The sequence below is a fragment of the Carassius gibelio genome, chromosome B3, assembly GCF_023724105.1.
Source record: "Carassius gibelio isolate Cgi1373 ecotype wild population from Czech Republic chromosome B3, carGib1.2-hapl.c, whole genome shotgun sequence".
Taxonomy (NCBI): Eukaryota; Metazoa; Chordata; class Actinopteri; order Cypriniformes; family Cyprinidae; genus Carassius; species Carassius gibelio.
This window is the reverse complement of record NC_068398.1, coordinates 30,990,363-31,001,259: the sequence shown is the minus strand read 5'-3', so window position 1 is coordinate 31,001,259 and position 10,897 is coordinate 30,990,363. Positions and strand designations below refer to the sequence as shown.

Below are 10,897 nucleotides of genomic sequence, written 5' to 3'. Positions count from 1 at the left end.
CTCAGACATGCTGACTTATTGAGGACCTGTTTAGTGTACAGTAAACTTTGCTCTCAAGCATCGAGGCAGACTTGGGCACATTTGCAGAAGCCTGAGAGATATGAGGTATGGAGACCCTGCTTTCCTTCACACTGCTGTTCATGCATATGTCCAAGTGAATTTTTAAGTATTTAACTGCTAAATCATTAAGATATTGAAGAGCTAAATTTAGATTTTGACATAGCAGCTTCTCATGATGCCTGTGAAGATGTATATTTACATTTAGTAATTTAGCAGACACTTATGCAAAGTGGCAATGGAAGAAATTAAAATCAACAAAAGAGCAATAATACATAAGTGGTATAACAAGTCACAGTTAGGTTGACGCAGTGCACATAGCAAGTTAATATATATATATATTATATAATAAAAAGAAAACAAGAACAAGCTAGTGTTAGAGGCCTTTTTGCATTTTGTTAATTCTATAATAAATATAAAAAAATAGAATACAAGATTAGAGAAGCTAGTAGCTAGAAGCTAGATTTCAGAGCAGTTGTTCAAGAATGTTAATTCTCTATGAGTTTGGATGGGTTGAGGACACTCAAACACCTGCTGAATTCAACTGGTGCTAATTTTCCTGTCAAAGAACTGGATTTGCTTTGTCAGGTTTTTTTTCTACAAATATGGGGTAAAAAAAAAAATAAAAAAAAATAAAAAATAAATCACAGCTATGACCCAGTCTAGATATGGCTCTTTGATCTCCTGAAGATTAACCAGTTGAATACATAATTAAAAATCCACTTAGATTAACACATAAACAGCAGTGTGCTGAAAGGGTAAGTAAAACAGGGTCACCGTACCTCATATCTATTTACCTTTGATTATGGACACTTTTACTAGATATGAAACTATGTTGTGCCTCTTGCAGAAAACATGAACCTGGCGATCTGTACATCCTCCTGTCCTTGGTCTCCCTTGACCCTGATTTAAAGAAAATTCTATTTTTTTTTTTTTACTGTACTTGCCTTGACAGTATGGCAATTTTCTGGACTGCTTCTGAGAATAATTGGTATGATGTCGAGGCCGGTTTGTTATTTGCTGCATTCATGTACACGACCTGCAATTACTAAGGGAAAAAAAAAATAATGCAACTAAAAGAACATAAGTAAATACATTGGGATTGAATGTTTTACAAGTTTTTTTTTTCAATAAACAGGAATCGATTTTCATAAACATCATAGTGGACTGATCTTGATAGTAGATGACTAGTAACACTAAATCAAATACAAACCTCATGAAACTTGGGTTTCATAGGAACACAGAGTAAACTAACCTTCAAATACACTTCACTGTCATTCCTTTAGCTTTATATATGTGTGTTTGTGCATCATTACAGTCTGTAAAAGGGGTTCATCTGTGTATCTCTTATCACAAGACTGCAATCACTATCAATCAGAAGACTTCCAGTCAATCAAGTATCTAGAAAAGATCTACTCTATGAACAATGCATTAAACGACATTAAATAAAGACAAAAATAAATAAAACAATGAAATGATAACTCACATCTGGTCCACTGATGAAGTCATGTGTCAAGACAAGTGAATTATTAATCATCTTCTAACAGGCATCCAATACTGACTTCAGGAAAAGGGGAATAACCAATGACATTTGAGATAAAAACTAAAAGCCCAGCCCCACGACTGACAAAAATGAAATTGTTTGCGCGAGCAGAGGTGAGAAGATCGAGCGCGATGATGTGGGGAATGACCATGCGCAGGCGAGGGCTTGGTTTGAAATGAGCTCACTGGCTCCCCTGTTTCTGTGGAAGATTTTTATTAGTAAGGTTTTTATTAATCAAGTATATAATCAATGTGAAGCTAGCCATTTCTGTTGCTAGTTGTTTTTCCATTATAATCCTATAGGTAATGGATAGAAAGGAATATGCTTACGTGCTGGAATGTACAGAACTGATGAGAAACATGTGGTCAGACATACAGAAAGGGCCTTTCTTCATACCAAAACAAGTAGGGGCCTCTCCTCCCTAGCGAGGAATCAAAATTGCAAGCATAAAAAAAGACTGACTATTTGGAAACGCCCTGAATAGGGTATATAATGAGAAACCAAATAGCATTCGGGAGATCTCCTTGCAAGGAACTCTCGTCTTTGTGTCGTTTCTTCTGAGAGAAAAATCCCCGATGGAGTTCGATTCTTTGGAGAACCGGCAAAATACACCACAGATTTGGCACCCCAGATGGGACTGGAAAGGAGCAGAGTGGACGACTGCTTTTGAGCTGACTGATGAGCAACACACACACAGTGGTGGCAACCATAGAGTAAGGGAAGCATTTTTGCTTATATAATTAGTGTGTGTTGTTGACTGGTCAGTTCTGAGTGGTAAGGACACTTAAAATCTGCTCTTCCAAATTTAGAAAAATAATAGGATATCTAAATTGAAAAAGGGGTTTTACTCCAGAAGAAATAACTGCATGCACATATTTGGTTTATTAATAGGAAAGCCTTGGAAGGCAATCTTGATTTAAGACAAATATGGTGTAGGCATAAAGACATTGTATGCAATGGTCTGTGTTTATTGGATAGCTGTGCCAGGTAAGGACAGTGATAAACGGATAAGCAGATTAGTTAAGGAATTGCGAGGAAAAGTCTCACGGATACCGCTTTGAGAAAGTATAAGTGAAAATTCTCGAAGGTCAAAATAGGTGGGCCCTTAAGGACGCTCTAGGAAGAGCGAGCTCTAGGTAGAGCTGTGTTTTGTTGTGTGGATGTATCTGTGTCCGGACGAATGAATGTGTGAACAAATAAATTCCGTGTTGGGTGGGTAAAAGTTGCGCACCATTCTTGGACCGTCACTTCAGGGTGGCTGGGTGGAGTTGGACGCAGCTGGTATCCACTTGAGAGGGATGAATGTACGATGAGCCTTGATAATAAAAGGACAATTAATGACTGATTATCCCTTAGATAAAGGGAAAAGTATGCAAGCATAAGCCCTCTGGCTCAATAAAGAGTGCAGAAAGTGTGAATGAGGTTAGGAAAATAGTATCAATAATGTTTGAACCAAGATCTATAATAGATTTTTGCATTTTGGATGTCTGTGTGAAAGGGGAGAAAATTTTCTGAGCCCAGCGCAGTGGGAGTGAGAGCAAGGGAGGAAGTTTCCACATTAAAGTTGTATTACAAAAGTGATAATAAAATAGAGTAAATAAAATAGACAGTCAAAAAATAATATAAATAAATAAAATATGAATGCATGAGACAAAATAAAAAACTAAATTCAAAAAGGTACACTGAAAAAAATGTTATGTTGAATTTACTTAATTTTATTACGTCAAGGGGTTGCACAAAATAAATTTATCTAAATCCAGATATATTTTTTTAAGTTGAGTGAACTTATATTTTATAAGTTGAGTTTACTTAAATTTTATAAATTGGTTGTACTTATATTTTATACGTTTATTAATCTCTTTCAGTAGTTTCAGATTAATTATATTCATAATTTTAGCTAAACTATTTTGAGTAGAATATACTCAAATTAATTGTGCAACCAGATCAATTTAATCGTTTAATTTCTACATATTAAAATTAATTTTAATCCAATATTTTTTTTTTTTTGTCTATTGTATCTTTCATTAATATTCAGACAAATAAAGCAAACCCAATATTTTTAACTCTAACCTTATTTTGCTAAGAGATTGTTGCTCTCCCAAACAAGAGTGCCTGTATGTTACTCAGTATTCACCATTTCTCAGAGACCTCAATACATGGTACACCACACACAACACTGTAAGAAATGATTCTGTGGTCATGTAGATTTGAATGAATGTTTTTGATTAAAATGTATTCAATATAATTGTGTTTTTGATTTTGAGGCAAATATTTAATTAAATTTCAAATAAAAATGGTTGGAATAAAATCTACCCATTGTAGTTAAATAAAATGTAAGCATTATATTTATCTAATCCCAAATGGAGAGAATATTGAGTTAATTCAAATTAATGTAATCGGGCTAATTTTAATTGAAAAGCACTTCCTGTCGAAGTGAGCCTTTTTATTTAAAAAATGCAGCAGGCCTACAAGGCATTTGAAGAGAGTAGGCTACAGACAGTGAATGTTCGTTTTCTTCCACATTGCTCATCTTGCAAAATTTGACTGGTTGACTTAGGTAAGAAAACTTATTTTGTTATCACTGGGCTACTAAGAAAAACGCATGTAGTAGTATATTACAATATAAAATGAGTTATCACAGAAAAAGAGACTCAGCAGCAACACAAAGTTGGCTTCTGTTGGAAGGCTATGTGATGTTGTTGCGCTATAATATTGACACAGCATCATACATTTTGGAAGAATTCTTATGTATCGAAGTCAAACGTTTATTTTGAAGGATGTGGGTTACCTTTTTCTCTATCATGGTTCCTAGGTCTTTTGTGTGTTAATATCATATCCTAAGTATGTTTTGTATGAAATTGCGTAAATAAGTACATGGCGTTTAATTTTAAGGTTCCATAAAGCGCAATATTTGGGGTTTTCGCTGGATGAGGATCTTATATTTTAGACGGCACTTGACGCAGTTCCGTTGGCTTTACTTCTCGTGTGTGGAGCTCGTCTTCCAGAGGCAGGTAACTTAACTTCTCTCTTTGTTTCACTGTTTTGTAAGTTAACTTAGCTAAATCCACGTGTAGTCAGTCTATTAACAGTGTTATGTTTAAGAGCCACAATTTTATTTATTTTCATGCATAAATCTGTTAATTTTAATGTGGTAATCTTACATTGGCACAAACTCTATAATTTTACAGCTAAACCCTACACTAAAAATTGAAAAAAAATATTCATACTTTGATTAATAATTAGTCTAACACGTTTTTTTCTCCCACAAAGTTTCAATAATGTCATTAAAATCTTTAAAATTACATTAACTCTTCCTCATTTACAATTCCAGAATGATTAAATTGGAAAATATTGTGGAGGAGGACTTCAGTACTCTGACAGTGGCAAAAAGTATTGAATGTTAGACAGTTTATATGAAAGAGGTTTAAAAGGCTAAGAACTGATGTGATATCTTTGTCGCCTTTGTGTTTCAGATCAATGCAGAATTTCAAAGAACAACTACTGTACTTCAAGTACCGAAATTTATGTCTGTGTTTGACTGTCACACTCCCAAGCTACTGACGCCATTTTGTGCCAACGATGGAGCACTTGGAAGAAGACTGGAGATCATAAAGGAAATGCTGCAGGTACAGTAGTTTTCTAAATTAGAAGTAGCTTTGTTCCATAAGATTTCCAAATTATATCAATAAGGACATCAAACTGAATGATAGACAATTGTCCTCCAGAGATGCTGTACTATTTTAGAAAAGGAAAAACTAATAATAGCTCATGCCTTTAAGATGCTGTTTTTTGCCTTACAAATTGATCAGAGACAAGGTTATTTTATATGTATAGCCCAGTTTACAAACATTTTGTCTCAAAGGGCTTTGCATAGCATCATGACAACAGCCTCTGCCCTTAGACCCTCACACTGACCGAGGAAAAACTCCCAAGAAACCCTTTTTAATACCTTCAATTGCTCACTGTGAATCCTTCGGATAATTCCCTGTTGTATTCACACATGGGGTAATTCAGAAATGACACAGACTTTGTACTATAGAGCTGACCGGGTTAAATCCATTTAATATCAGATTCGAACATTCTCCTTCAGGTGATGTCTTTGTAATTTCAGGCTTGCAGTGCATGTGTGGAAGGGGCTAATGGATTATCATGAAATCATAAACAGTATTTTCTACTTTAAAGCATTATGAAGCTCTGCCTTATGGTCTGACGAAGCTTTATACATTAAGTAAAGCAGACATGTAAAGTATGATCAGAATTGATAGATGTCATGTGTTTACTTTTCTAAATTACAGAAACATCCAGTTTTTTGTTTTTTTGTTTTTAGTGATTGACTTCCTCCCCAGCACTCTTCGATTGAGAGGACCAGAGAGATTGTTCCTCGGTATCTTACAAAAAATACCTTGGAGAACAAGGGGGACATCTTATCAAAGAATTCAACGTAGGTGAACTTAATATAAATTTAACTTAATTCCTCAATTTGTTGATTAATCTAGAAATGTGACCTTTACATGTAAATTAAATTAATGATTTTTTTTTTCAGAATTTCTTTGATTTGAAATTTTTTTGGTAATGCATCGTGTAGGTCTTAAGGTCTAAAATTTGACTTATTGTAACCTACATGAACACTGTACAAAAACATCAAAATAGAGAAGAAAACACAACAAATAACAATTTGACACCAAGGCCTGCAAGAAAATAATATCTACTAAAATAGATTCATAAGCTATGAAAACAATAATGAATGTATTTTCTAGTAATTTGATATGCTTGCAAAATATTTCTGACAGTTTTATACTAAGACAATGACAATTTCATGTTGCAGGACACTGAGAACTTGGAGGAACTTGAACAGCTCATAATGGCCATTAATGTGACCCCAAAGCGTGGAGCTTCTACAAGCAACTGCCCAAAGAACATTGGGATCCTCATTAAGGGCGTGGAAGTCATCACAGGACTTGGAGATATTGCAAGGGCTTGCATTGTCCTCTTTGGCTTGACCTACGCGCTGAATCTTGATTATCCCAGACTACCGAAGTACACCTTTGAGGTGTTCCAATTTTTTTTTCTTGGAACTGGATGATTCAAAGCTTTCTAACAAAGTCCAGTCCCTCAAGAACAAACTTCAGGCTTGAAATGGGACTGTATTGCAGTGCAGACTTTTGTGCTACACAATGTTCATCTTCTACAGAGCTTGGGAATTGCAATTTTAAGTTGAAGTCAGCATTTTGTCCTTTTCAAAGTTCTGAAAAAGTTTGAAATGCTTGAGCAAACTTCTGGCTTTAAAAAAGAGACAGTAGTAGTTGCAGTGTACATGATTTGCTACACAATGTTTAGCTTCTACAGAGCTTGGGAATTACACATCTGAAAGTGTTATGTTTGTAAGTTAGCACTGATTTGGACTCTTATCCCACGAATGTCAGTGATATTTCTAGTTCAAAGTACGAAATGTTTATTGCTCTGTACAAATTACACTTCTCTGCTTTTTTTGGTACATGCACCTCTGGAGGATTTTCCTTTAAGATCATTATTGACCCAATTTAGTGGGATGTGAGATGAGAAAGCATGCAGGTTTATAGACACATCACATCATTCTTTATGTAATTTATTTTTGTTTTTACAAAATAGTTTAAAGTCAGCATTCTGTCCTTTTCAAACTTCTGGCTTGAAATGAGACTGTGGTTGCAGTGTACAATGATTTGCTAAAATGTGTCTAAAGCACAAAAGTGAATTGTTAATAAAATTCTTATTTGAGTATTTAACTTCTGTACTTTCTGGGCCATATTATTCATAAGAAAGAAATATTTCGATTTAATTAATTGCATTGATTAAATTCAAATCAATGTGCAGATTGATGTAGATGATGATTACTCAATTATGATATGTAAAATCTAATTAATATTTATTAGTACTATTTACACATTAGGGAGTTTATCTTTTTCAAAACAACTCAATATTTTTATTTGGGTTATACTTAATTCTGTGCTGTTTTCTATTCAAATCTACTAATATTAAATGAATAACTATTAAGGATCTCATTTAATTAATATTTACTCAATACTAAACCTTGTGAAATTTAATTAATAATATTGCTTGTAATCTGTTGCCTCATTTTTATTGAGTAGATATGGTGTATTTTTTCTTACAGTGAATGATGGTAACAATCAGTGAATAGTGTTTGAGTATAAATGGGTCATTTTGAGTAGAAAATGAACTTCAGGTGTCACAAAAATGAATGTCACTAAACGTAACATTAAAAGCAACCATAAAACTGTGTAAATACAACTCAAAAACTGTGAAAAATTTAACATTTTTAATTATTCATGCCCCAGTGCATGATGGGAAATACACTGAAAAAAAAAATGATTCATTGAATTTACTAAAAAATTTAATTAAATATAGCTAAAATAAATTGATTGCAACCACTTACCATATTTTTTTTTTGTAAATTCAATGAATCATACAATCATAATCATAATTCGTTTAAAACCAACTAATAATTATTAATTAAAATCAAAAACTAAATTTAAAAGGATTAAACTAGCAAAATTGAATTACGCTTTATTTAATTGGGGCCATAATCATTTTTTTCAGTGTATGACACATAGTAAAGAATAAAAAGTAGGTTGAAATGGGTAAAAATAGTTAAATTAAGTGAAAGGAAAAGAAGAGATTGTAACCAAGTGACTATAAAACTAAAAAGTTGATTTTTGGTGGTAATAATATAAATAAAGATATGGCAGCCACACCAGTGGAAATAATTGGATTAAAATATCCACTGTGTAAAGAGCAAATAAACAAAATCTCAAAAAAAATGGCAGAAGAGAACAAAAAATATGACGACAACATGGCCAAAGGAAGGGACATTTGATGTAGCATTGTGTGAGGAAATGGAAACTCTGATAAAAAACTATAAACTAAAAGCATCAATATGAAAAAAGAAAAAAGAGAAACAAAAAGGGAAAAAGAGAAAGAAGTACTTGCGCTGTTTAAAAAGAAGGTGAGGATAGGTTGAAGAGTATAAAACAGGCTAGGAAAGTCCTGAAGGGGGCAGAGAAAGATAACATGAGAAAAGAAAAGTTATTTTCAGAGCCTCCCCCCTATTTGCCATAGAAGGAGAGTTCCCAATACTCAAGGGAACTGTGGGGGAGAACTAGAGTTAGAAGGGCAGATAAAGATGAATGAGGAAGAGAAGCCAGCTGTGAAAACACAGAGGCAACCCAGAAAGGATAAGTGCAGGAGCCCTAAAACAATAAAGTTAACTGTATGAAGGTTGTTTTAGAGAAAATAAATACAAATGTTCCAAGAAATGGACTAATATAGAGATGGCAGATATGGTGGAATATAGAAATAATAATAAATTAATTAAAATAAGATACGCATTTATTATTTAATAACTAGTCTTAATAGATGAATTTAAAAGATGAATGTGCTTAAAACTTTATATCTAATATGGGAAGACATCTAAAATTTGTATCTTGTTATCCCTGGGACACAGTATGAAAGTTAATCCATTACAGAGTTTCAGAGATTGGGCTTGTGTAAATGTAAAAAAATAAATAAATAACTTGTGCAATGTGGAATGAAAGCAAGATTGGGCGACCAAGTTAATAGACATTTTGATTTAAAAGCCATAGGCATTTTATAATAGGAAGGGAACTAGATGCTTAAAGAATTAAATTTAATCATTTTATTTACAATAATAGGAATTATTTTATGTTGGTTAGGAAACATTAATTCATCAATACCAGATTATTCTGAATCATGTATGCAAATATAGAAGAAAAATTATAATTGAAGTCTTTATTTTACCATACGCATGTCATGCTGTTATAAAAGGAAGGTTTATTTTGTTTTATTGCAGTATACTTAGAAAATAAAGGTAGCTGATTTCTGCATTTTGCAAAGAAGAAAAAATGCTTGCTATTTTCCTGCAATGAGGAACTTGCTTTACTAACAAAGAATAAGAGAACTGCTGTTTTCAACCAGATGATTTTGTTTTTATTAAGGGACCACTGAAAGAAGAGGTTGAAAAGTGAAAATTAGAAAAAAGAGCTGATTGCTCAGAAACAATTTGGTCAGAAGTTACATAGGTACATTTGATTAATGCAGTCTCTGAGTGTTAAACTTTCAGATGACTTCTGGAACAGTGCCTTGACAAAGGAAAGCAATGAACTGGAGTCTGTAAAGTGGCAAAGCAGCAGACACAGCAGCGGAGAGAAGAAGAGGGAGGGGCTGACGGATGTCTGAAAGAGAAGAACACACTTCAGCATGGAGAAAGACTGAATTAAAGCAGGAAAAGGTGAATCTTTCACTTGAGACTTTTCCTGAGGGTGAAGAAAACATTGTGAACTGCAGAACTCTGGCAGAAAGCAACCAAAAGCCAGACTGAGAAGAAGCAGAAAAACAACGGAGACCGTACACCACAACATCGTGTCTTTAAGTGCCATCACAGACTGACGACCCAGTACAACAGCCCAGGCTGATGATGTCACCAGAAGGACTTCCATGCCTTCAGTGCACAGGTCCTGCATATACAATGAACACTATAGAGACTGCTTCAAATGTTCATTATTTTATTTCATTATTTTATTAACTATATTAATCTTGATTATTCATTGGTCTCACCGCACTTCTTTAAATTCTGTTTTTAACTAACTCTCTCAATCTGCTTTTCAATAGGTACCAGTCCAGCCTTATGTCTTAAAGAAAACATAATTCTGACAGATATAAGGGAGTACTTGACTCACCAATCAGATAAACATGGAGCTGGATTTGGCATAGTAAGACTGTTTCATTAAACAACTAGGGGAAAATGCACAACTGAATACTCGACAACAATGCTGAGCTCTTTGGGAAAGAAGAGAATAAATAAATAAATAAAAAAGGGTATCTAAATGCACAATGGGAAAAATATATATGGTTGAAAAAAAAAAAAATATTGGTCACTCCATTATGTCATTTTCTAAGGTAAAACTGAATGAAATAATAATGAATAAAAGATTATTCCAAAGATCCAAAATCATGAAATCACATATACTGTCATCACTGGGGATAACAATATGGAAATGTTGATGGCCAAGGATCCAAGATGCAGAGATCTCCAATCCTCTTCTCAGAGTTGCTCATGAGCAATAACAAAAAAGTATTTGACTAAACTTTAAATTAGACAAACACATGACATTTGAGAAATGATAATTGGCTCTCTCAAATGCCCAATGCCTAGGCCTAATATTCTAAACAAATTCATCTAGGAGATTTTGGAAAAAGGAAGGAAAGAAAGAAAAGTTTTTGGCA

General features: G+C 33.7%; 2 protein-coding genes across 8 annotated transcripts in view; one reads left to right on the top strand and one right to left on the bottom strand.

Annotated features, from left to right (window-relative positions):
- The window catches only part of LOC127953117 (NACHT, LRR and PYD domains-containing protein 3), a 117,596-nt gene that overhangs the window by 39,475 nt on the left and 67,224 nt on the right, over nt 1-10,897 (bottom strand). The gene's annotated exons all lie outside the window — the stretch shown is intronic.
- The window catches only part of LOC127953131 (SEC14-like protein 1), a 105,942-nt gene that overhangs the window by 73,319 nt on the left and 21,726 nt on the right, over nt 1-10,897 (top strand). The gene's annotated exons all lie outside the window — the stretch shown is intronic.